Genomic DNA, 27,070 nt, shown 5'->3' with positions numbered 1-27,070 from the left:
ACCTGGCAGGATTGTGTTGATAAAGACTATAACTGGATGCGTGTATTTGGATTGGCAACCCAACCTTGACCGATAGAGGCCACCAAATAGAGTAAGAATCCCCAAGGCATCAGCTTGTCAACCAGGGATGAGTATGATGATACTGCGTTGGTCAATGCTCCTCCTAAAATTCCAGGCCTGTCTATTCGTCAGAACAAGGTAATCACCAGCCAAAGATACTGGTCTCAAGTAGGACTTTGTACGTTGATAAAACTCTTGACCGACATAGTCTAACTGTTTTAATCCTTATTAGACTACCTGGTACCCCCGAACCTTTTATTCTTTATTGTTTGCCTCCAGACATGGACACCAGAAGACTTTTTAAAAAAACATCAAAAATCAAGAAGATACTACGCCCAACTGTGTCTTCAGCGGCTTTAGAGATTTCACATGGAAATGTTTCCCAAAAAATAACTAAAAGAATATGTATTTTTCTTAGAGGGAATTTGACAGCTTGCCAAAACTTCCCTAGACTGCCGCCATGTATTTATTGCTCTGTTAAAGAGAACCTGTCACCAGTTTTGGGCTTATAAACCATGGCCATCACCTTTAAAATCATGTAAATGGGATTCCTACAACCTCTTTATACCCTCGTAGGTGCCCTGCATACCTCTGAAAGTGTTTTATACATGTCCCTTGCTGTATGTAAATCGTGTGGTCCGGTCCGATGGGCAAATCCAGATTGTGATCAGTGCTGCACCCAGTGTCAGACTGGGGTGCCAAGGGCCCACCAGTAACCAACTCCAGGGCCCCACTATTCAGCTAAATGCAAACGTGACATTATCCTCAATCACACATTTATATAACAGTGAACTGGGTAGATTGTTACATGAATAAGATGCCGCAATTGTTTGTACATCGTGATTCAAGTATATTGTGCCAAGTACTGTTCACATAAGAGGGTGGTGGCACACTCCTGCACGGGAGCCCACCGGAGGATTCTCCTGTGGGCCAGTCCAAGCCTGGGTGTGCTAGTCCCTTCTGATGTCACCTCTTCTATTGGGATGGACGTAGGTCATCCAGACAGTACTCGAAGTCTCTCGCTGGCACAGTGGAATCAGAGACCGGCCGCGCAGAGTCATATAATGTGCAGGCGCCAGCTTCACTTGTTTCTGAGACTTCGAGTAGAGAAGTCATCCCCTTCCATCCAGATAGAAGAGGTGGCATCTGAAGGACTGGGGCACCACTGATCGCAATCTGGATTGGCGCATTGGACCAGACCGATCTAGATTCAGTGTGGGACATGTATAATTCACTTTTAGAGGTATGCAGGGGCACCTATGAGGATATAAAGAGGTTGTAGGAACCCCATTTACTTGATTTTAAAGGTGAAGGTCACAGTTTATAAGCCATAAAACTAGTGACAGGTTCCCTTTAATACCCGGCAATTATCATGCAATTGATTTCTGAATATGGCAAAAAAAATCAATTGTATAACTGTGCTGGTGATCTGCCAATTAGTGGGTGCCTAGTCGTGGGCCGCTCTTTTCCCCCGACTAATTATCCCACTAATCATGTTACCATGCCCCTGTGGGTGTGAGCAACATATTGTGCAGGAGCAGCATCTCGCACCATAAAATTATTTTTTTGGCGTATGCAAAAATCAATTAGACAATTAAATGGGATTAGGCACGTTATTATCAGAGCAATGAATACATGGTGGCAGTTTAGGGGACCTGGGAAAGCTGTCAAGTTCCCTTTAACGCTCAAGAAGGACAGTAAAGATGGTCAGTGGTAAATACAGATGTATCCTCCCTTACCTCTTAGAAAAGAAATATGATTTCACTATACGCTGTCGGGATAGGTTTATGCTCTATGTGTACATGGTTGTAAATGATCTAACTTGCAGCCTGTAAAGAGTTTTATTACCTGTTGTAAAAGGGTATTCATTTGGTTTTCGGGATGAATTTGATTCCCTTGTGTAAGCGAAAGGAGGACATATCTGTATGTATTGCTATAAATATTAATTAAGGTCACCATAAATGTTCTCCACAGAAAACCATTCATGGTGGAGCCGATGATGAATCATTTTGCAAATATTTTGCTTTCAAAATTGTTGTTGACTTTCCGTGGAAACAGAGTGGTTTATCTGTAATGTCAGTCACTCTGGATCTTGCTGCAGAAGGTCACTATGTTTGGCATTGCAGACACCTTCTTAATCTTTCTGACTTTTGAACCCGGCGGCAACCTCCCTCCTGCTCTGATTGACACAGCCTGGTCTGGGTGTTTATAAACTCTCAGTCTGCTTCAGGAAGTCGCCGGTGATATTCTCTTTTTCCCTTGTGAAGGCTTGGTGCAAGAACAGTCGGCTAGCTTCCAAGGGAAAATAAGAATATCACCGGCGACTCCCTGAAGCAGACTGAGAGTTTATAAACACCCAGATCAGGGTGTGTCAATCAGAGCAGGAGGCAGGTTGCTGCTGTGTCCAAAAGTCAGAAGGATTAAGAAGGCGTCTGCAATGCCAAACGCAGTGACCTTCTGCAGGCAGATCCAGAGCGACTGTCTGTTACATCTGACACACTCGTGACACTTACTACCTGATTCCAGCCAGGTGTATTTTTCGCTGTAATTCTCTGACACGTCAGAGAAAGCATAATTTAAAGAGCCGTCCGGGGATAGAAAGAGACAAGTCTATTCATGCACCTCCCCGGATGCTCCGTATGTGTACACAGGGAGACCTGTCAATCACCAGGAGCAGTGTGAGGAAAAACTGGCCCCTTTAAACTATGTTTTCACTGGAGCACATCTCTCCCTTTCTCTGAAACACTGGGATGTTTCCATAAAAATTGTACCAGGCTCTAATCATGCAGCCAGGTTCTGATTCACGCTGATCGTGGTTTGGGACAGTTGGAATTGAGTGACAGGTTCCCTCTAAATGCTAAATATTTGATTATCTGTAGCCACCACTAGGGGGAGCTTAGGAGCTTACTGCAAACGGTTTATACACTGAACTCAATAATATAACTGTATGCAATCACACTCTAAACTCCCCCTAGTGGAGGTTGCAGACACGCAGAATTTAAGATTTTAATTAAGAATTTCCTTTTTGGAAATGTAATTGCAAAAATATATAATTTGCAATTCTGTTTCTATTCATGGAAATATACTAACTTTGATCTCACGCCAGCAAGCTGGTGAACGCAGTATATTGAGCTAGATCTGCAGAGTACTATAAGAGGCATCGATAGAAAGGAAATTGAAAAGACCACATAACCCCGCTGTCACCACTCACTGCAGACGTCTATGTGTATCTCTCCATAGAGAACAATTAGCCCTTTTCCACTTAAAGTATGTGCTGAGCTCAGCAAGCTGCTGAACACAGATCAAAGTTTGCGTGCTATGGACAAAGAGGAAATGTGCCGTAAGCCCGAAGGAGTAAAAGGTAAAGCAGAAAGATGAACAAAGTTTTCTTTTTTTTTAACTTGAATCTTTGATGATGTAGTTCTAGGGTAGTTCTGTAGTCTACGAAACGCTACAAAAACACCAGAAGTAAAAAAAAGTTTGTTGTTTCGAAGTAAAAAAGTATTGCCCTTTTGGGATCCACTTGCTTTGAGTTATAGTTGCAGAATAACCTCAGTGTTTTCCAATGAAAAGTCAAAAATACAACTGTGGATTGCAGAATCTTTTGGGACAGGGGTCAGGACACTTATATATTTTTTTTTACAGTAATGCCAAGATTTAAGGCTCATACCGTATGTGCGTCGGGTATTATGTCAGTATGCAACACTATTCTTAATGTCAAGACAATAAAAAAAAATTGGCAGAATGTCAATGGACTTCTTTATACATCAAAGGAGCCTTTTATTCACTTTTCGGATTAATTGCATGACTATTCCGTCACAGCATCATGGCCTCCAATATTAAGGAGGTCATTAAGGATTTCAATTTTTTTTTACGCCAGGTTCACACAGCGCAGTTGTCTATTTTAGTCAAAGCCGGGAGTGAATTCGATATGGAGCAAATGGAAAAACTTCTCTTTTTTTTAATCTATTCTTCTCGGTTGAACTTTGAATCTGAAATGTTATGTTTTTATTGGTAGGGGGCGCATGTATATTACCTTTTCCGATGGTTTCTTTTAGCAGTTTTTACATGGCGTGTGCCAATTCACGGAACATTACGAAATACATTTAGAAAACCCTTCCACAATGTAGACCAGATTACCTCTTATCTAGTAGTTTGTTAATTACAATAAACTTGACTCGTTTGGACATCTTATTGATGTCTTGCCTTGGATCTAAATGTCTTCCCACATTCAACAAGCAAAAGAAAATGGTGACAACAACTAAAGTCATTTATCAAAGTTCTTCCAAGGTTCATACATCAGCGTACAGGTTGACCGTTTCCCAGGAAGCCCTGACTTCCCATAAGCTTGGAGGCATGGAGGACTGGTATGTTCCAAGTTCCTATGTTCAACTGACTTCCCTTATGTCCTTAGGAGTCTGAAAACCCAAGTCCAGTTGATTTCGATTTATTACCAGATACAATTTAATCTTCACAAAGTTTGCAGACAAATGGCCAATGTATAACGAAAAGAGTCCCGTGAAGATTTGTCCTCAAGGTTTCAGGTACAATTACGATGGTTAGAAATACAGCATGTGTTTCATGATCCCTCTTTGTAGTCAACTGACGTTAAATTGTTTGGAGCATTCATGATCCTTACGTCTGTATCCTTGGTTGCCCTTCATCCTCTGCCACCTTTTTGTTTAGTGCTTCCAATGATAAATGTCTTTTCCAACGATCAAAGCATTTTAGAAGGTCCAGCTTGATTTACTGGCAGGCTTTGGGACCAGAGATGGTCTAGTTTCTTATAGTCTTTGTAAATACTCTGACACCATAGATGAAAAGCATGCTGAGGTATTGGATATAAATGGCCATATTCCTCCAAAATGTAGGGTGTTAAAGTGAAGAACACGTTGGTTGTCTTCAGTCAATGTTGAAGGTTTGGACAGGCAGCTGAATTCTCGGGTGGGAATGTATTTGTAGCTTAATAGATCAAAGCCTTAAAGCCGTGAAATCCAGCAATTTTCCTTGGGCAATTTCTAACGATCACCATCAATCAATAACTGCAAAGACCTGTTGTGCTACAGAATATCTAGTGAATGCAGGATATGCTGTATGTGTCCTCTATACATCTCCATTGTGTCCTGACAGTCACAGAAATGGCCAACACCGTAGGCAATAGTTCTACAATGTATTACAGTAATGTTATGACAGATCAACTAGGTTTTGCGACATCAATTCACTACTTTTCTTCATGATTTCCATAAACTGAAGCAACACTTTGACCATGTTCTCTAGGTTTTCCATGGGTCCAAGTTGTCTTTATGTAAACCACTGTCTGAAAGTATCCATAGTTAATATTACTTCTGTATAAAATGACATATTATGGCCTATAATCATACTAGCCAACATTTTACAACCACTTGCTGATGATTGTGGTGTGCGAAATGCATTGCAGAAATTGTGTGCCCATTGTCTTGACCCACCCTCAGCGACCAATGACGCCTCCTCCAAGACCCATTTAATGCCCCTCAAATGTGTGAAGAGGCACCAGGGCTCTGTGTGGGGACAAACTATCCAGGTATCATGCCCTAGAAACCCTCCATAAATGCTAGTTTTCAGAAGGATTCGGGAGGCAAACCAGGAGATGTGACAACTCTTCCGGGAATCTGGAGGCCTTCACCCCATCAGTTTTGAAGAGTTTGTAAGTATATTTATAATATTCACTAAATACTTATATGTACACAGCTTTAGATTAAACCAATTGTGTAACTAAAAGACCGTTTTTACATGTCCAACGTTCACGTCTTGCATACGGCCTGCAATGTCCGGACCGGCCGCATGTCTTCTGACCTGAACTCAATAACTTCGACCCGTCGCCAGTCCAGCCATCACAGTCTGTTCTCATAGTGTGACGCTGAGTCACCTAAAACGGACGCGCCGTGAGTCGGGATAGTCAAGGAGTCCGAGGTCAAATGTCAGGAGGGTACACCATGAACAGAGGGAAGAGACAAAGGCGTAGTCAGGTAACGGTCCGAGGTCAAATTACCAAGAGAATTGCAGATCAGAACAAAGGGGTTAAACAGATGGAGTGTCAGAACGAGGTTCAAGGTCAGGCAGCGAAAGATCATCAAGCAAAAAACTAGGCACAGAGCAAACCAACCACACTTAGCCGAAGCTACGTCAAGCAGAGGTCTGAAACTGACTGTCCAGCTAAGTCGCCGGGCAATCACCTGGGTCAATGAACACCTGGACACAGCCAGCACCTCTCAGCCTCAGATTGGACGGCCGGGCTGTCAATCAAAACATCGACAGCTCAGCACGCGCCTGCACCAGACCGGACGACTGAGCTGTCAATCAAAGTACTTACAGCTTCAGCACGGCCCTTCACCAGATTGGACGGCTGAGCCGTCAGACAGCATCCCAGACACAATGAGAGGTGGAATCGTGACACATACCTTGAATATCGGATGTGTGACTTCGGCCTTAGGATCCCAAGGTTGAAGCTGCACTTGCGCCCTGTTGGATACTGTGGATCCTGAAGTAGTAATACTGTAAGTGGCGCTAAATTAAAGCCTTTTTCATAGGAGCACATAAATATAATGAAAAAAACATCTATCATCATTGCCATAACAGCTGAACTGATAAATGAGGCCTATGCCTCATTTTTAGTGTAAAATAAATGCTAAATTGTCGCCCTTTTATGACTGATAAATGAGGCCTATGCCTCATTTTTAGTGTAAAATAAATGCCAAATTGTCACCCTTTTATGACATAAAAGGGCGACAATTTAGCATTTATTTTACACTAAAAATGAGGCATAGGCCTCATTTATCAGTTCAGCTGTTATGGCAATGATGATAGGTGTTTTTTTCCAGTGTATTTATCTCCCACTTTTGGACATTTTTGCACAAGGTCCATGCATTTTGTGGGTCAACCCTGTAAAAAATAGGACGGTCGGAAGCTCAGGATACATAAGTTCATCATCTGTCAATATTCTGACAGATTCTGCTGCATGGCAAAAACACAGACACCATATTTCCCTAATATTTTTATACTGAGCAATTGCTATTTATGCATTTATCTAATATAATATTTAAAGCTAGAAATTCTTTTTACGTGCTTTCATCAACCTGGTTATGGTCCATAATAAGAGTTTTAGGGTATGTACACATTGAAATTTTTTTAGGAGTTTTTTGAGCAGATCCACTTCAAAAAATGATTTAAAAATCATTTAAAATATTTAAAGTCTCTTCTGAATTATTTCTATTTTAAATCACTTTGCTGTTCATATGTTCAGTCTTTTTTTCACTTGAGGCTTTGAAAAACGCATTTTGGGGGAAAAAAAAAGTGCATGTCACATCTTTGAAACGGTTCCTGATGAAATCAGCTCCAAACTTCTCACTGACTAATCAGAAGGCTGAAAAAAAAGGTTCAAAACTGCTGCAGGGAACTAAAATCTCCTCCAAAAACTTCCCAAAGTAGGAGCGCAGAGGACCACACATTTGTGCTCACCTCAAGCATGCCGAAACAGAGGCCACGCAGAGCACAACGTGACTCTGTCTGCCTCGTTAAAGTCCACGGTCCGGATGGGCCATCAATGGAGCCATTGCAAAAATGCAACGTGAACCCGACCTAAGCCACAGTTGCATTTGCATTAGAAATTCATTGCAAATTTCTTGATTATTATTAATGGCAGCACAGCTTCTGCACAAACGAGCCATCATTAGTAATAAGAAAGCCATTTGCTACGAATTTCTAATACTACAGTTGGGATCTAAGGAGTAATGTGTCTGTAAATTGAGATTCTGCTATGTCATGTGTCAAGGCTCGGTAAGGGGTCGATAATGACTTCCAACAGGTGGCACTAGAGTTCTAGTCCTCTTCCTTTGCATATTTAATTTACAAGAGGAGCATTGCAAGGCTTAAAAGTCTCCTCACATTGGCAAGCCAGGATGGCATGTCACTCTCTCCCCAAAGAGAAACTAGGAAATATGCAAATTGTCTCTTCAGAGAGATAGAGGACTAGAATTCTAGTGCCACCTATAGGAAGTAGCAATCCTAAAAGTCAATATTGACTCTCTAGCGAGCCTTGTCACATGACATGACATGCTTAACATGTCACTCTTCGCAAGGAGAAACGTTACCCCTTGGATCCCGGTCAGACGCCTCTCACCTAGCCAAACCAGATCTCACACTTTGCACTGATGAGGAGCAGCACCCCGAAACACCATGTCGGCAAATTGAGATTCTGGTTTGGCTTTTATCCTAAATCATGTGGCAAGGCTTGTTAAAGGGTCGATATTGACTTTTAGGGTCGCCACTTCTAATAGGTGGTGCTAGAGTTCAAGTTTGCTTCCTCTCTAAAGAGGCAATTTACATATTTAATTTCCCAGAGGAGCATTGCAAGGCATAAAAGTCTCCTCACATTGGCAAGCCAGAATGGCATGTCACTCTCTCCAAGGAGAAACGTTACCCCTTGGATCCCGGTCAGACGCCTCTCACCTAGCCAAACCAGATCTCACACTTTGCACTGATGAGGGGCAGCACCCTGAAACACAACGTCTGCAAATTGAGATTCTGGTTTGGCTTTTATCCTAAGTCATGTGGCAAGGCTCGTTAAAGGGTCGATATTGACTTTTAGGATCGCTGCTGCCAATAGGTGGAGATAGAGTTCTGGTCCTCTTCCTCTCTGAAGAGGTAATTTGCATAATACTACAGTTGAATACTTCATGGACCCCACCTGCAGAAACTAGTGCAAACGAAAAGTGGAGTAGATGCCCATAGAAACCATCACTTATCACACAATCAAATCGCTGGAAACCGAGCTAAAATTTAGCTGAGTCAGGCTATACATTATATGGGAATATATGGAACCTGTCAATATGGAGGTAATGGTGTGGTCTGGTAAAGCTTGTCCCCCAATAAAAATAATACCTTTTCTGTAGAGATTCAGGTTAAATCCATATGTAAATCAGGCAGGAAGTGCACTGGGGGCGTATCAATGTACTTGCACTCCTTCTTTGAAAAGCACTGACGCGCCCCCGGCGCATTTCCAGATTGTTTTGCATATAGTAACTACACTAGAATTCTCATGACCGCACAGCCATACCATTACTTCTAATTGTAAAAGTTTTGTCAAAGTAAAAACTAATGCACGAGAGAATAAGAGCTGGAACCTGATTGTCACGTAATTTGTATGAATCTGCACCAATGTGATTAGTAGCCTATGCTGAGACATATGGTTCCCGTACACTGATACTATTCTATCTGTTCTCTATACTGTGCAATTGTGATACATTAACACAAGACACACAGTATTATTTTTGTATTAAGACACAGCTAGGGAAATTAAGTTTCCCAAAAGGACAAGATGAATGAGAATTCCAACACTGCCAATAAAATCATTTACATACTTCTTTCAGCTTGGAGACTCTGGGCTGGCAAAGATGCTTTGAGAAAGCTTGCCAACATCAGAAAGCAGCTGCACTACAGATCACAAAACTGCAAACATGCTTATTACAGCAGGGGAAGAAAGGCTGCAAGTGAAGGGGAGATCCAAGTCAAGGCTTGTTTGCTTGTGTGGCTGAGGACCTTGTTTATCCTTTCTGCTAACACAAAGAGCCTTAACAAAGTTGTCAGCAAACGTCCAACCTGCTGGATACCTATAATGGCCAAATGGGAAGATTTTAAAGAGATACAGACACAAAATGAAAGTTCATGAATATGGACATACTAGATGGTGGCCCGATTCTAATGCATCAGGTATTCTAGAATAGGTATGCGGCCGACGGGGCACAATTAGCAGAGCGGCGTTTAAATTTGACGCCCAAATCGCTGATTGATCGCGTTAGGCAACCGCGACCAATCAGCAAAGCGGTGTTTAAATTTGGCGGCAATATCGGTGATTGGTCGCGGGAGGCGGCCGCGACCAATCTGCGAACCGTGTTAGTGAGGACTGGAGAGCGTGTTTAAATTTGGCACCAAAATCGCTGATTAGTCGCGACCAATCAGCAGAGCGGTGTTTAAATTTGGCGCCAATACTGCTGATTGGTCGCGGCCGCCGACCGCAACCAATCAGCAGAGCGATACAGAGCGGGGTTTAAATTTGGCACCAAAATCGCTGATTGGTCGCCGGCCGTGACCAATCAGCAGAGCGGTGTTTAAATTTGGTGCCAAAATCGCTGATTGGTCGAGGCCGCCGGCCGCGACCAATCAACGATTTTGGCGCAAAATTTAAACAACGCTCTGCTGATTGGTCGCGGCCGTCAGACGCGACTAATCAGCGACTTTGGGGCCAAATTTAAACCCCGCTCTGCATCGCTCTGCTGATTGGTCGCGGTCGCCGGCCTCGACCAATCAGCAGAGCGGTGTTTAAATTTGACGCCAAAATCGCTGATTGGTCGCGGGCGGCGGCCGCGACCAATCAGCGAACCATGTTAGTGAGGAATGGAGAGCGTGTTTAAATTTGGCACCAAAATCGCCGATTAGTCGCGACCGCGCCCAATCAGCAAAGAGGTGTTTAAATTTGGTGACAATACTGCTGATTGGTCGCGGCCGGCGACAGCGACCAATCAGCAGAGCGATGCAGAGTGGGGTTTAAATTTGGCGCCAAAATCGCTGATTGGTCGCCGGCCACAAACAATCAGCTGAGCGGTGTTTAAATTTGGCGCCAAAATCGCTGATTAGTCGCGGCTGACGGCCGCGACCAATCAGCAGAGCGTTGTTTAAATTTTGCGCCAATACTGCTGATTGATCTCGGCCAGCGACCGCGATCAATCAGCAGAGCGTTGTTTAAATTTGGCGCCAATCTCACTGATTGGTCGCGTGCGGAGAGCGCGACCAATCAACGAATCGTATTGGTGAGGAGCGGGGAAAGGAATCATATTAGTGAGGACCGGGGAACGCCGCTGCCTGTGCGGCTACTTCCGCTGCGAGAACCCGGGACATGAGCGACTGCTCGCAGTAGAAGTATCCCGACCCGCAGCGCCGCTCCCCGGTCCTCCCTTCACACCCTAGCCGCTGATCTCCCCACAGTATCCGCATGGTGTTACAAAGGTCCGGACATTTGTGTTAAAAATCGCTGATTGGTCGCTGGCGCTGCCCGCGACCAATCACCAATTTGGGCGTCAAATTTAAATATCGGCCGCGACCAATCACCTATCTTGGCTCCACATTTAAACACCGCTGTGCTGATTGGTCGACGACGCTGGGCGCGACCAATAACCGATTTTGGCGCCACATTTAAATAGCGTCCGCGGTGTTTAAATGTGGAGCCAAGATCGGTGATTGGTCGCGGCTGATATTTAAATTTGGCGCCCAAATCGGTGATTGGTCGCGGGCACCGCCAGCGACCAATCAGCGATTTTTAACACAAATGTCCGGATCTTTGTAACACCATGCGGATACTGTGGGGACATCAGCGGCTAGGGTGTGAAGGGAAGACCGGGGAGCGGCGCTGCGGGTCGGGATACTTCTGCTGCGAGCGCCCGCTCATGTCCCGGGTTCTCGCAGCGGAAGTATCCGCACAGGCAGCGCCGCTGACATCCATGCGGCTAGGGTGTGAAGGGAGGACCGGGGAGCGGCGCTGACATCCAATTGGTCGCGGCCGCTATTTAAATGTGCCGCACAAATCGGTGATTGGTCGCGGTTTTGGCCCGCGACCAATCACTGATCTTGCGGCTAAAGTTAACCACTACTGTGCTGATTGGTCGCGACCGATATTTAAATTTGGCGCCCAAATCGGTGATTGGTCGCGGGCAGCGTCCACGACCAATCAGCACAGCGGTATTTAACTTTTGCGCTAAGATCAGTGATTGGTCGGGTCCGAAGACCGCGACCAATCATCGAATCGTTTTGGTGAGGACCGGGGAGCGGCGCTGCCTGTGCGGCTACTTCCGCTGCGAGAACCCGGGACATGAGCGGGCGCTCGCAGCAGAAGTATCCCGACCCGCAGCGCCGCTCCCTGGTCCTCCCTTCCGCATGGATGTCAGCGACGCCGGCGGTCCTTCCGCTGCTGCCGGCCGGGACATGAGCGCCTCGCGCCGCTCATCTCCCGGCTGCATCTTCGTCCCGCAGATGGTTCCAGCGGTTGGGGTCCTTCTGCTGGTACCGGCTGGGAGATGAGCGCCTCGCGGCGCTCATCTCCCGGCTGCAACGCCGCTTAGCTCCGTCCCGCAGATGAGCCGCTAACGGCCGCCATCTTTTTTCTGAAATCCCGCGGCGCTGATTGGCCGCTGCCGGACCAATGAGCGACGCGGGATTTCCTGGACAGACAGACAGACAGACGGGATAAGACAATTATATAGTAGATGTAATATAAAGATTCTGGAGAATATCACTGTAATATCTTTCCCCTATATTTTAAAGACCTGTAGCCTGTCCGTTGTTGATTGGTACAGACTCTATAATATAGTGGATCTGACAACTCTCCTGTGTGGTTTTAATATAGAGGATGTGTCCTGTGTGGTGTAGTATATAGAGGATGTGTCCCGTGTGGAGTAGTATATAGAGGATGTGTCTCGTGTGGTGTAGTATACAGAGGATGTGTCCCGTGTGGTGTAGTACATAGAGGATGTGTCCCGTGTGGTGTAGTATATAGAGGATGTGTCCTGTGTGGTGTAGTATATAGAGGATGTGCCTTGTGTGGTGTAGTATATAGAGGATGTGTCCCGTGCGGTGTAGTATATAGAGGATGTGGCCCGTGTGCTGTAGTATATGGAGGATGTGTCCTGTGTGGTGCAGTATATAGAGGATGTGTCCTGTGTGGTGTAGTATATAGAGGATGTGCCTTGTGTGGTGTAGTATATAGAGGATGTGTCCCGTGCGGTGTAGTATATAGAGGATGTGTCCTATGTGGTGTGGTATATAGAGGATGTGTCCCGTGTGGTGTAGTATATAGAGGATGTGTCCTGTGCTGTGTAGTATATAGAGGATGTGTCCCGTGTGGTGTAGTATATAGAGGATGTGTCCCGTGTGGTGTAGTATATAGAGGATGTGTCCTGTGTGGTGCAGTATATAGAGGATGTGTCCTGTGTGGTGTAGTATATAGAGGATGTGTCCCGTGTGGTGTAGTATATAGAGGATGTGTCCCGTGTGGTGTAGTATATAGAGGATGTGTCCTGTGTGGTGCAGTATATAGAGGATGTGTCCTGTGTGGTGTAGTATATAGAGGATGTGTCCCGTGTGGTGTAGTATATAGAGGATGTGTCCCGTGTGGTGTAGTATATAGAGGATGTGTCCCGTGTGGTGTAGTATATAGAGGATGTGTCCCGTGTGATGTAGTATATAGAGGATGTGTCCTGTGTGGTGCAGTATATAGAGGATGTGTCCTGTGTGGTGTAGTATATAGAGGATGTGTCCCGTGTGGTGTAGTATATAGAGGATGTGTCCTGTGTGGTGTAGTATATAGAGGATGTGTCCCGTGTGGTGCAGTATATAGAGGATGTGTCCCGTGTGGTGTAGTATATAGAGGATGTGTCCCGTAAAGTGTAGTATATAGAGGATGTGTCCTGTGTGGTGTAGTATATAGAGGATGTGTCCTGTGTGGTGTAGTATATAGAGGATGTGTCCCGTGTGGTGTAGTATATAGAGGATGTGTTCTGTGTGGTGTAGTATATAGAGGATGTGTCCCGTGTGGTGTAGTATATAGAGGATGTGTCCCGTGTGGTGCAGTATATAGAGGATGTGTCCCGTGTGGTGTAGTATATAGAGGATGTGTCCCGTGTGGTGTAGTATATAGAGGATGTGTCCCGTGTGGTGTAGTATATAGAGGATGTGTCCCGTGTGGTGTAGTATATAGAGGATGTGTCCCGTGTGGTGTAGTATATAGAGGATGTGTCCTGTGTGGTGTAGTATATAGAGGATGTGTCCTGTGTGGTGCAGTATATAGAGGATGTGTCCCGTGTGGTGTAGTATATAGAGGATGTGTCCCGTGTGGTGCAGTATATAGAGGATGTGTCCCGTGTGGTGTAGTATATAGAGGATGTGTCCTGTGCGGTGCAGTATATAGAGCAGGGGTCCTCAAACTACGGCCCGCGGGCCACATGCAGCCCGCGGAGGACTTTTATCCGGCCCGCAGAACTATGGGCGGAGGAGAGGGGAGCGGTGTCAGCGCCCGCCCTTCTCCGCCGCTTGCTCAGGGCCCCGGCAGGCGGATACTTACCACTCCCCGTGCCTCTGCAGATCCGCTGTCTTCCTGCTCTGCGCTTCCTGTGACGTCTCAGGTCAGAGGGTGCGGTGACATCTTTACACCGCGCCCTCCCGAGTGCCGTCACAGGCAGCACAGAGCAGGACGACGCCGCCGCGACGCTGGAGTCCAGACAAGAGCAGCGGCAGCAAGTGCGAAGTGAGGTGAGTATTGGATTTTTTTTTTTTAATGTATGGAGGCATAGGTCATTATATGGGGGGGTGACATGCTGCATGTGGCATTATATGGGGGGGTGACATGCTGCATGGGGCATTATATGGAGGGGGTGACATGCCGCATGGGGCATTATATGGGGGGGTGACATGCCGCATGGGGCATTATATGGGGGGGTGACATGCTGCATGGGGCATTATATGGGGGGGTGACATGCTGCATGGGGCATTATATGGGGGGTGACATGCTGCATGGGGCATTATATGGGGGGGTGACATGCTGCATGGGGCATTATAAAGACAGGGGAGTGATATCCTGCATGGGGCATTATATGGGGGGTGACATCCTGCATGGGGCATTATATGGGGGGTGACATCCTGCATGGGGCATTATATGGGGGGTGACATCCTGCATGGGGCATTATTTGGGGGGTGACATCCTGCATGGGGCATTATATGGGGGGTGACATCCTGCATGGGGCATTATATGGGGGGTGACATCCTGCATGGGGCATTATATGGGGGGGGGGGGACATCCTGCATGGGGCATTATATGGGGGGAAAGGGACATCATGAATGGGGCATAATATGAGTGGGGTGACATGCTGCATGGGGCATAATATGGGGGGGTGACATGCTGCAGGGGCATAATATGGGGGTGTGTGACATGCTGCATGGGGCATTATATGGGGGGGGTGACATGCTGCATGGGGCATTATATGGGGGGGGGTGACATGCTGCATGGGGCATTATATGGGGGGTGGCATCCAGCATGGGGCATTATAAGGGGTGGAACAGCCTGCATATGGCATTATAAGGGGGAAACAGCCTGCCTATTGGGAACATTTACCTGCCCATTGGGGATATTTACCTGCCTATTGGGGACATTTACCTGCCTATTGAGGACCTATGCTGCCTATTGGGTACAGTTACCTACCTATTGAAATACCGGTTGATTTAACTTTACTTGTTCTTCATTTTAAATATTGTATTTGTTCCTGTATTGTTTTTTTTACTACAAAATAAGATATGTGCAGTGTGCATAGGAATTTGTTCATAGTTTTTTTTAAAAACTATATTCCGGCCCTCCAGTGGTCTGAGGGACCGTGAACTGGCCCCCTGTTTAAAAAGTTTGAGGACCCCTGATATAGAGGATGTGTCCTGTGTGGTGTAGTATATAGAGGATGTGTCCCGTGTGGTGTAGTATATAGAGGATGTGTCCCGTGTGGTGTAGTATATAGAGGATGTGTCCTGTGTGGTGTAGTATATAGAGGATGTGTCCTGTGTGGTGTAGTATATAGAGGATGTGTCCCGTGTGGTGTAGTATATAGAGGATGTGTCCCGTGTGGTGCAGTATATAGAGGATGTGTCCCGTGTGGTGTAGTATATAGAGGATGTGTCCCGTGTGGTGTAGTATATAGAGGATGTGTCCCGTGTGGTGTAGTATATAGAGGATGTGTCCTGTGTGGTGTAGTATATAGAGGATGTGTCCCGTGTGGTGTAATATATAGAGGATGTGTCCTGTGTGGTGTAGTATATAGAGGATGTGTCCTGTGTGGTGTAGTATATAGAGGATGTGTCCTGTGTGGTGTAATATATAGAGGATGTGTCCCGTGTGGTGTAGTATATAGAGGATGTGTCCCGTGTGGTGTAGTATATAGAGGATGTGTCCTGTGTGGTGTAGTATATAGAGGATGTGTCCCGTGTGATGTAGTATATAGAGGATGTGTCCCGTGTGGTGCAGTATATAGAGGATGTGTCCCGTGTGGTGCAGTATATAGAGGATGTGTCCTGAGTGGTGTAGTATATAGAGGATGTGTCCCGTGTGGTGTAGTATATAGAGGATGTGTCCTGAGTGGTGCAGTATATAGAGGATGTGTCCTGAGTGGTGTAGTATATAGAGGATGTGTCCCTTGTAGTGTAGTATATAGACGATGTGTCCCGTGTGGTGTAGTATATAGAGGATGTGTCCTGAGTGGTGTAGTATATAGAGGATGTGTCCCGTGTGGTGCAGTATATAGAGGATGTGTCCTGAGTGGTGTAGTATATAGAGGATGTGTCCCGTGTGGTGTAGTATATAGAGGATGTGTCCTGTGTGGTGTAGTATATAGAGGATGTGTCCTGAGTGGTGTAGTATATAGAGGATGTGTCCTGAGTGGTGTAGTATATAGAGGATGTGTCCCGTGTGGTGTAGTATATAGAGGATGTGTCCTGTGTGGTGTAGTATATAGAGGATGTGTCCTGTGTGGTGTAGTATATAGAGAACGTGTCCCGTGTGGTGTAGTATATAGAGGATGTGTCCTGTGTGGTGTAGTATATAGAGGATGTGTCCCGTGTGGTGTAGTATATAGAGGATGTGTCCCGTGTGGTGCAGTATATAGAGGATGTGTCCCGTGTGGTGTAGTATATAGAGGATGTGTCCCGTGTGGTGTAGTATATAGAGGATGTGTCCTGTGTGGTGCAGTATATAGAGGATGTGTCCCGTGTGGTGTAGTATATAGAGGATGTGTCCCGTGTGGTGCAGTATATAGAGGATGTGTCCCGTGTGGTGTAGTATATAGAGGATGTGTCCTGTGCGGTGCAGTATATAGAGCAGGGGTCCTCAAACTACGGCCCGCGGGCCACATGCAGCCCGCGGAGGACTTTTATCCGGCCCGCAGAACTATGGGCGGAGGAGAGGGGAGCGGTGTCAGCGCCCGCCCTTCTCCGCCGCTTGCTCAGGGCCCCGGCAGGCGGATACTTACCACTCCCCGTGCCTCTGCAGATCCGCTGTCTTCCTGCTCTGCGCTTCCTGTGACGTCTCAGGTCAGAGGGTGCGGTGACATCTTTACACCGCGCCCTCCCGAGTGCCGTCACAGGCAGCACAGAGCAGGACGACGCCGCCGCGACGCTGGAGTCCAGACAAGAGCAGCGGCAGCAAGTGCGAAGTGAGGTGAGTATTGGATTTTTTTTTTTTAATGTATGGAGGCATAGGTCATTATATGGGGGGGTGACATGCTGCATGTGGCATTATATGGGGGGGTGACATGCTGCATGGGGCATTATATGGAGGGGGTGACATGCCGCATGGGGCATTATATGGGGGGGTGACATGCCGCATGGGGCATTATATGGGGGGGTGACATGCTGCATGGGGCATTATATGGGGGGGTGACATGCTGCATGGGGCATTATATGGGGGGTGACATGCTGCATGGGGCATTATATGGGGGGGTGACATGCTGCATGGGGCATTATAAAGACAGGGGAGTGATATCCTGCATGGGGCATTATATGGGGGGTGACATCCTGCATGGGGCATTATATGGGGGGTGACATCCTGCATGGGGCATTATATGGGGGGTGACATCCTGCATGGGGCATTATTTGGGGGGTGACATCCTGCATGGGGCATTATATGGGGGGTGACATCCTGCATGGGGCATTATATGGGGGGTGACATCCTGCATGGGGCATTATATGGGGGGGGGGGGACATCCTGCATGGGGCATTATATGGGGGGAAAGGGACATCATGAATGGGGCATAATATGAGTGGGGTGACATGCTGCATGGGGCATAATATGGGGGGGTGACATGCTGCAGGGGCATAATATGGGGGTGTGTGACATGCTGCATGGGGCATTATATGGGGGGGGTGACATGCTGCATGGGGCATTATATGGGGGGGGGTGACATGCTGCATGGGGCATTATATGGGGGGTGGCATCCAGCATGGGGCATTATAAGGGGTGGAACAGCCTGCATATGGCATTATAAGGGGGAAACAGCCTGCCTATTGGGAACATTTACCTGCCCATTGGGGATATTTACCTGCCTATTGGGGACATTTACCTGCCTATTGAGGACCTATGCTGCCTATTGGGTACAGTTACCTACCTATTGAAATACCGGTTGATTTAACTTTACTTGTTCTTCATTTTAAATATTGTATTTGTTCCTGTATTGTTTTTTTTACTACAAAATAAGATATGTGCAGTGTGCATAGGAATTTGTTCATAGTTTTTTTTAAAAACTATATTCCGGCCCTCCAGTGGTCTGAGGGACCGTGAACTGGCCCCCTGTTTAAAAAGTTTGAGGACCCCTGATATAGAGGATGTGTCCTGTGTGGTGTAGTATATAGAGGATGTGTCCCGTGTGGTGTAGTATATAGAGGATGTGTCCCGTGTGGTGTAGTATATAGAGGATGTGTCCTGTGTGGTGTAGTATATAGAGGATGTGTCCTGTGTGGTGTAGTATATAGAGGATGTGTCCCGTGTGGTGTAGTATATAGAGGATGTGTCCCGTGTGGTGCAGTATATAGAGGATGTGTCCCGTGTGGTGTAGTATATAGAGGATGTGTCCCGTGTGGTGTAGTATATAGAGGATGTGTCCCGTGTGGTGTAGTATATAGAGGATGTGTCCTGTGTGGTGTAGTATATAGAGGATGTGTCCCGTGTGGTGTAATATATAGAGGATGTGTCCTGTGTGGTGTAGTATATAGAGGATGTGTCCTGTGTGGTGTAGTATATAGAGGATGTGTCCTGTGTGGTGTAATATATAGAGGATGTGTCCCGTGTGGTGTAGTATATAGAGGATGTGTCCCGTGTGGTGTAGTATATAGAGGATGTGTCCTGTGTGGTGTAGTATATAGAGGATGTGTCCCGTGTGATGTAGTATATAGAGGATGTGTCCCGTGTGGTGCAGTATATAGAGGATGTGTCCCGTGTGGTGCAGTATATAGAGGATGTGTCCTGAGTGGTGTAGTATATAGAGGATGTGTCCCGTGTGGTGTAGTATATAGAGGATGTGTCCTGAGTGGTGCAGTATATAGAGGATGTGTCCTGAGTGGTGTAGTATATAGAGGATGTGTCCCTTGTAGTGTAGTATATAGACGATGTGTCCCGTGTGGTGTAGTATATAGAGGATGTGTCCTGAGTGGTGTAGTATATAGAGGATGTGTCCCGTGTGGTGCAGTATATAGAGGATGTGTCCTGAGTGGTGTAGTATATAGAGGATGTGTCCCGTGTGGTGTAGTATATAGAGGATGTGTCCTGTGTGGTGTAGTATATAGAGGATGTGTCCTGAGTGGTGTAGTATATAGAGGATGTGTCCTGAGTGGTGTAGTATATAGAGGATGTGTCCCGTGTGGTGTAGTATATAGAGGATGTGTCCTGTGTGGTGTAGTATATAGAGGATGTGTCCTGTGTGGTGTAGTATATAGAGAACGTGTCCCGTGTGGTGTAGTATATAGAGGATGTGTCCTGTGTGGTGTAGTATATAGAGGATGTGTCCCGTGTGGTGTAGTATATAGAGGATGTGTCCCGTGTGGTGCAGTATATAGAGGATGTGTCCCGTGTGGTGTAGTATATAGAGGATGTGTCCCGTGTGGTGTAGTATATAGAGGATGTGTCCCGTGTGGTGTAGTATATAGAGGATGTGTCCCGTGTGGTGTAGTATATAGAGGATGTGTCCTGTGTGGTGTAGTATATAGAGGATGTGTCCCGTGTGGTGTAGTATATATAGAGGATGTGTCCTGTGTGGTGTAGTATATAGAGGATGTGTCCTGTGTGGTGCAGTATATAGAGGATGTGTCCCGTGTGGTGTAGTATATAGAGGATGTGTCCCGTGTGGTGCAGTATATAGAGGATGTGTCCCGTGTGGTGTAGTATATAGAGGATGTGTCCTGTGCGGTGCAGTATATAGAGCAGGGGTCCTCAAACTACGGCCCGCGGGCCACATGCAGCCCGCGGAGGACTTTTATCCGGCCCGCAGAACTATGGGCGGAGGAGAGGTGAGCGGTGTCAGCGCCCGCCCTTCTCCGCCGCTTGCTCAGGGCCCCGGCAGGCGGATACTTACCACTCCCCGTGCCTCTGCAGATCCGCTGTCTTCCTGCTCTGCGCTTCCTGTGACGTCTCAGGTCAGAGGGTGCGGTGACGTCTTTACACCGCGCCCTCCCGAGTGCCGTCACAGGCAGCGCAGAGCAGGACGACGCCGCCGCGACGCTGGAGTCCAGACAAGAGCAGCGGCAGCAAGTGCGAAGTGAGGTGAGTATTGGATTTTTTTTTTTTAATGTATGGAGGCATAGGTCATTATATGGGGGGGTGACATGCTGCATGTGGCATTATATGGGGGGGTGACATGCTGCATGGGGCATTATATGGGGGGGGTGACATGCCGCATGGGGCATTATATGGGGGGGTGACATGCTGCATGGGGCATTATATGGGGGGTGACATGCTGCATGGGGCATTATATGGGGGGGTGACATGCTGCATGGGGCATTATATGGGGGGTGACATGCTGCATGGGGCATTATAAAGACAGGGGAGTGATATCCTGCATGGGGCATTATATGGGGGGTGACATCCTGCATGGGGCATTATATGGGGGGTGACATCCTGCATGGGGCATTATATGGGGGGTGACATCCTGTATGGGGCATTATATGGGGGGTGACATCCTGCATGGGGCATTATTTGGGGGGTGACATCCTGCATGGGGCATTATATGGGGGGTGACATCCTGCATGGGGCATTATATGGGGGGTGACATCCTGCATGGGGCATTATATGGGGGGGGGGGACATCCTGCATGGGGTATTATATGGGGGGAAAGGGACATCATGAATGGGGCATAATATGAGTGGGGTGACATGCTGCATGGGGCATAATATGAGGGGGTGACATGCTGCAGGGGCATAATATGGGGGTGTGTGACATGCTGCATGGGGCATTATATGGGGGGGGTGACATGCTGCATGGGGCATTATATGGGGGGTGGCATCCAGCATGGGGCATTATAAGGGGTGGAACAGCCTGCATATGGCATTATAAGGGGGAAACAGCCTGCCTATTGGGAACATTTACCTGCCCATTGGGGATATTTACCTGCCTATTGGGGACATTTACCTGCCTATTGAGGACCTATGCTGCCTATTGGGTACAGTTACCTACCTATTGAAATACCGGTTGATTTAACTTTACTTGTTCTTCATTTTAAATATTGTATTTGTTCCTGTATTGTTTTTTTTACTACAAAATAAGATCTGTGCAGTGTGCATAGGAATTTGTTCATAGTTTTTTTTAAAAACTATATTCCGGCCCTCCAGTGGTCTGAGGGACCGTGAACTGGCCCCCTGTTTAAAAAGTTTGAGGACCCCTGATATAGAGGATGTGTCCAGTGGGGTGCAGTATATAGAGGATGTGTCCCGTGTGGTGTAGTATATAGAGGATGTGTCCTGTGTGGTGTAGTATATAGAGGATGTGTCCTGTGTGGTGTAGTATATAGAGGATGTGTCCTGTGTGGTGTAGTATATAGAGGATGTGTCCTGTGTGGTGTAGTATATAGAGGATGTGTCCCGTGTGGTGTAGTATATAGAGGATGTGTCCCATGTGGTGCAGTATATAGAGGATGTGTCCCGTGTGGTGTAGTATATAGAGGATGTGTCTCGTGTGGTGTAGTATATAGAGGATGTGTCCCGTGTGGTGTAATATATAGAGGATGTGTCCTGTGTGGTGTAGTATATAGAGGATGTGTCCTGTGTGGTGTAGTATATAGAGGACGTGTCCCGTGTGGTGTAGTATATAGAGGATGTGTCCCGTGTGGTGTAGTATATAGAGGATGTGTCCTGTGTGGTGTAGTATATAGAGGATGTGTCTCGTGTGGTGTAGTACATAGAGGATGTGTCCCGTGTGGTGTAATATATAGAGGATGTGTCCTGTGTGGTGTAGTATATAGAGGATGTGTCCTGTGTGGTGTAGTATATAGAGGATGTGTCCTGTGTGGTGTAATATATAGAGGATGTGTCCTGTGTGGTGTAGTATATAGAGGATGTGTCCCGTGTGGTGTAGTATATAGAGGATGTGTCCCGTGTGGTGTAGTATATAGAGGATGTGTCCCGTGTGGTGTAGTATATAGAGGATGTGTCCCGTGTGATGTAGTATATAGAGGATGTGTCCCGTGTGGTGCAGTATATAGAGGATGTGTCCTGAGTGGTGTAGTATATAGAGGATGTGTCCCGTGTGGTGTAGTATATAGAGGATGTGTCCTGAGTGGTGCAGTATATAGAGGATGTGTCCTGAGTGGTGTAGTATATAGAGGATGTGTCCTGAGTGGTGTAGTATATAGAGGATGTGTCCTGAGTGGTGTAGTATATAGAGGATGTGTCCTGTGTGGTGCAGTATATAGAGGATGTGCCCTGTGTGGTGTAGTATGTAGAGGATGTGTCCTGAGTGGTGTAGTATATAGAGGATGTGTCCCGTGTGGTGTAGTATATAGAGGATGTGTCCCGTGCTGTGTAGTATATAGAGGATGTGTCCCGTGTGGTGCAGTATATAGAGGATGTGTCCTGTGTGGTGTAGTATATAGAGGATGTGTCCCGTGTGGTGTAGTATATAGAGGATGTGTCCCGTGTGGTGCAGTATATAGAGGATGTGTCCCGTGTGGTGTAGTATATAGAGGATGTGTCCCGTGTGGTGTAGTATATAGAGGATGTGTCCCGTGTGGTGTAGTATATAGAGGATTTGTCCCGTGTGGTGTAGTATATAGAGGATGTGTCCCGTGTGGTGCAGTATATAGAGGATGTGTCCCGTGTGGTGTAGTATATAGAGGATGTGTCCTGTGTGGTGTAGTATATAGAGGATGTGTCCCGTGTGGTGTAGTATATAGAGGATGTGTCCTGTGCGGTGCAGTATATAGAGCAGGGGTCCTCAAACTACGGCCCGCGGGCCACATGCAGCCCGCGGAGGACTTTTATCCGGCCCGCAGAACTATGGGCGGAGGAGAGGGGAGCGGTGTCAGCGCCCGCCCTTCGCCGCTTGCTCAGGGCCCCGGCAGGCGGATACTTACCACTCCCCGTGCCTCTGCAGATCCGCTGTCTTCCTGCTCTGCGCTTCCTGTGACGTCTCAGGTCAGAGGGTGCGGTGACGTCTTTACACCGCGCCCTCCCGAGTGCCGTCACAGGCAGCACAGAGCAGGACGACGCCGCCGCGACGCTGGAGTCCAGACAAGAGCAGCGGCAGCAAGTGCGAAGTGAGGTGAGTATTGGATTTTTTTTTTTTAATGTATGGATGCATAGTTCATTATATGGGGGGGTGACATGCTGCATGGGGCATTATATGGGGGGGTGACATGCTGCATGGGGCATTATATGGGGGGGTGACATGCCGCATGGGGCATTATATGGGGGGGTGACATGCTGCATGGGGCATTATATGGGGGGGTGACATGCTGCATGGGGCATTATATGGGGGGGTGACATGCTGCATGGGGCATTATATGGGGGTGACATGCTGCATGGGGCATTATATGGGGGGGTGACATGCTGCATGGGGCATTATAAAGACAGGGGAGTGATATCCTGCATGGGGCATTATATGGGGGGTGACATCCTGCATGGGGCATTATATGGGGGGTGACATCCTGCATGGGGCATTATATGGGGGGTGACATCCTGCATGGGGCATTATTTGGGGGGTGACATCCTGCATGGGGCATTATATGGGGGGTGACATCCTGCATGGGGCATTATATGGGGGGTGACATCCTGCATGGGGCATTATATGGGGGGGGGGGACATCCTGCATGGGGCATTATATGGGGGGAAAGGGACATCATGAATGGGGCATAATATGAGTGGGGTGACATGCTGCATGGGGCATAATATGGGGGGGTGACATGCTGCAGGGGCATAATATGGGGGTGTGTGACATGCTGCATGGGGCATTATATGGGGGGGGGGTGACATGCTGCATGGGGCATTATATGGGGGGTGGCATCCAGCATGGGGCATTATAAGGGGTGGAACAGCCTGCATATGGCATTATAAGGGGGAAACAGCCTGCCTATTGGGAACATTTACCTGCCCATTGGGGATATTTACCTGCCTATTGGGGACATTTACCTGCCTATTGAGGACCTATGCTGCCTATTGGGTACAGTTACCTACCTATTGAAATACCGGTTGATTTAACTTTACTTGTTCTTCATTTTAAATATTGTATTTGTTCCTGTATTGCTTTTTTTACTACAAAATAAGATATGTGCAGTGTGCATAGGAATTTGTTCATAGTTTTTTTTAAAAACTATATTCCGGCCCTCCAGTGGTCTGAGGGACCGTGAACTGGCCCCCTGTTTAAAAAGTTTGAGGACCCCTGATATAGAGGATGTGTCCAGTGGGGTGCAGTATATAGAGGATGTGTCCTGTGTGGTGTAGTATATAGAGGATGTGTCCTGTGTGGTGTAGTATATAGAGGATGTGTCCCGTGCAGTGTAGTATATAGAGGATGTGTCCTGTGTGGTGTAGTATATAGAGGATGTGTCCCGTGCGGTGTAGTATATAGAGGATGTGTCCTGTGTGGTGTAGTATATAGAGGATGTGTCCTGTGTGGTGTAGTATATAGAGGATGTGTCCTGTGTGGTGTAGTATATAGAGGATGTGTCCTGTGTGGTGTAGTATATAGAGGATGTGTCCTGTGTGGTGTAGTATATAGAGGATGTGTCCTGTGTGGTGTAGTATATAGAGGATGTGTCCCGTGTGGTGTAGTATATAGAGGATGTGTCCTGTGTGGTGTAGTATATAGAGGATATGTCCCGTGCTGTGTAGTATTGTCACACTGTCACAGAATACTGGAGGTAGGGGGCCTAAGCTGACCCTAAGCTGGGACCCTGACTAACCCCTCAACCTGGAGGTACTGTTAAAGGTACAGAGGTCCAGGCCGCCAGCGTAACCCCTACCTCCTGAGGATCCCTGCACCTAAGTAATCTAGTCCTGAGAAGGACCCCGATCACAACAATAGGGAACCAGAAATAATATGCCCACACACAGTATTTAGACGAACGAGACAGTTCAAGGGAAAAACCAAAACCACCTTGCATACAACTTCTACACAACTACAACAGAGGGAACACCAAAGGGAAAGGAGATAAATGATAAAGCGAGGAAAGGGAAAAAACACTTCCAAATACACTTATCTCAGCAACTCCAAACACCACGATCCGCTCTGTAAGTCTGAATGAAAAGCTTTCACCGACACCTCCCAAACAGACCTGCAGGAATATAAAGGAGTCTCACTAAAGAAGCATTGATTGCAGCTGGGCGAGGCTGGACCTCAGCTAGCCCAGAGAGAGAGAGAATTAACTCCTACACTGCCGAGAAAACACAAAGCACCAACAAGTCAGCTGCGAGAAGTCAGGCTGTGTACTCGTGACGATCTTCGTGGCAACACACCCGTGACAGTACCCCCCCTTCTACGAGGGGCCTCCGGACCCTCAGGGCCAGGTTTATCCGGGTGAGTCGAGTGGAAGGCCCGAACTAATCGGTCTGCGTTAATATCCGATGCAGGAACCCACATCCTCTCCTCAGGACCATACCCCTTCCAATGAACCAAGTACTGAAGGGACCGGCGATTAAAGCGTGAATCAATGACCCTCGATACCTGGAACTCCAAGTTACCATTGACAACCACAGGAGGGGGAGGTAAAGGTGACGGTACCACCGGCGCCACATACCTCTTAAGCAATGATCTGTGAAACACGTTGTGAATTTTAAACGTAGGGGGGAGGTCAAGACGGAATGCCACCGGATTAATAACAGAACTGATTCTGTACGGCCCGATGAACCTGGGACCCAGTTTCCAGGAGGGAACCTTAAGTTTAATATTCCTGGTAGACAACCATACCTGATCGTTCACACTTAGGTCCGGACCAGACACTCTCCTCCTATCAGCCATACGTTTGTATCGGTTCCCCATAGTATTCAGATTCTTCAGCACCCCTCTCCATACTGAAGCGAGAGATGAGGAAAATCGTTCCTCCTCCGGAACCCCCGAAGAGCCCCCCCTACTGAAAGTACAAAACTGGGGGTGAAAACCATATGCCCCAAAAAACGGGGACTTACCAGTGGACTCGCTCCGCCTATTATTGAGAGCAAACTCTGCCAGAGGTAGGAAAGAAGCCCAGTCCTCCTGGTTCTCTGACACAAAACACCGAAGATATGTCTCCAAGCTCTGGTTCATACGTTCCGTCTGACCATTGGTCTGAGGATGAAAAGCCGACGAGAATGACAAATGCATCCCCCGCCGAGCACAAAACGCCTTCCAGAACTTGGACACAAACTGAGACCCCCGATCAGACACCACCTCGGAGGGTACCCCGTGAAGCCTCACAATCTCCCCAATGAACACCTGCGCAAGAGTTTTAGCATTAGGGAGAGCCGGAAGAGCGATAAAATGTGCCATCTTGCTGAACCTGTCCACTACAACGAGTATGACCGTTTTACCCGAAGACGGAGGGAGGTCCGTAATAAAGTCCATAGACAGATGAGTCCAAGGACGCTCCGGGATCTTCAAAGGTAAGAGGGCCCCAGACGGACGGGTATGTGAGGTCTTAGAGCGCGCACAAACCCCACAGGACGCGACAAAAGTTACCACCTCTTTAAGTAAGTTAGGCCACCAAAACCGACGCGAGAGGAGATCCACAGTTGCTTTACTCCCCGGGTGTCCTGCAAAAACTGAGTTATGGTGTGCCTCGATCACCTTTTGTCGCAACTGATCTGGAACGAACAGTCTCCCCGAAGGTCCAACAGGGGCGTCCCCCTGAGCCTCCAATATCTCCTCCTCCAGCTCAGAGCATACTGCCGAAACCACCACCCCCTCCTGAAGAATAGGAATCGGGTCGTCCGTATTCCCGGC

General features: G+C 47.3%; 1 protein-coding gene across 7 annotated transcripts in view; it reads right to left on the bottom strand.

Moving 5' to 3' along the window:
• Positions 1-27,070, bottom strand: part of LRRC7 (leucine rich repeat containing 7) — a 447,011-nt gene that overhangs the window by 321,867 nt on the left and 98,074 nt on the right. The gene's annotated exons all lie outside the window — the stretch shown is intronic.

This window comes from Phyllobates terribilis, unplaced genomic scaffold (genome assembly GCF_046119375.1).
Source record: "Phyllobates terribilis strain yellow unplaced genomic scaffold, ASM4611937v1 Scaffold_8__6_contigs__length_399053987, whole genome shotgun sequence".
NCBI classification, from domain to species: Eukaryota; Metazoa; Chordata; class Amphibia; order Anura; family Dendrobatidae; genus Phyllobates; species Phyllobates terribilis.
This window is presented reverse-complemented; position numbering and strand designations above follow the sequence as displayed.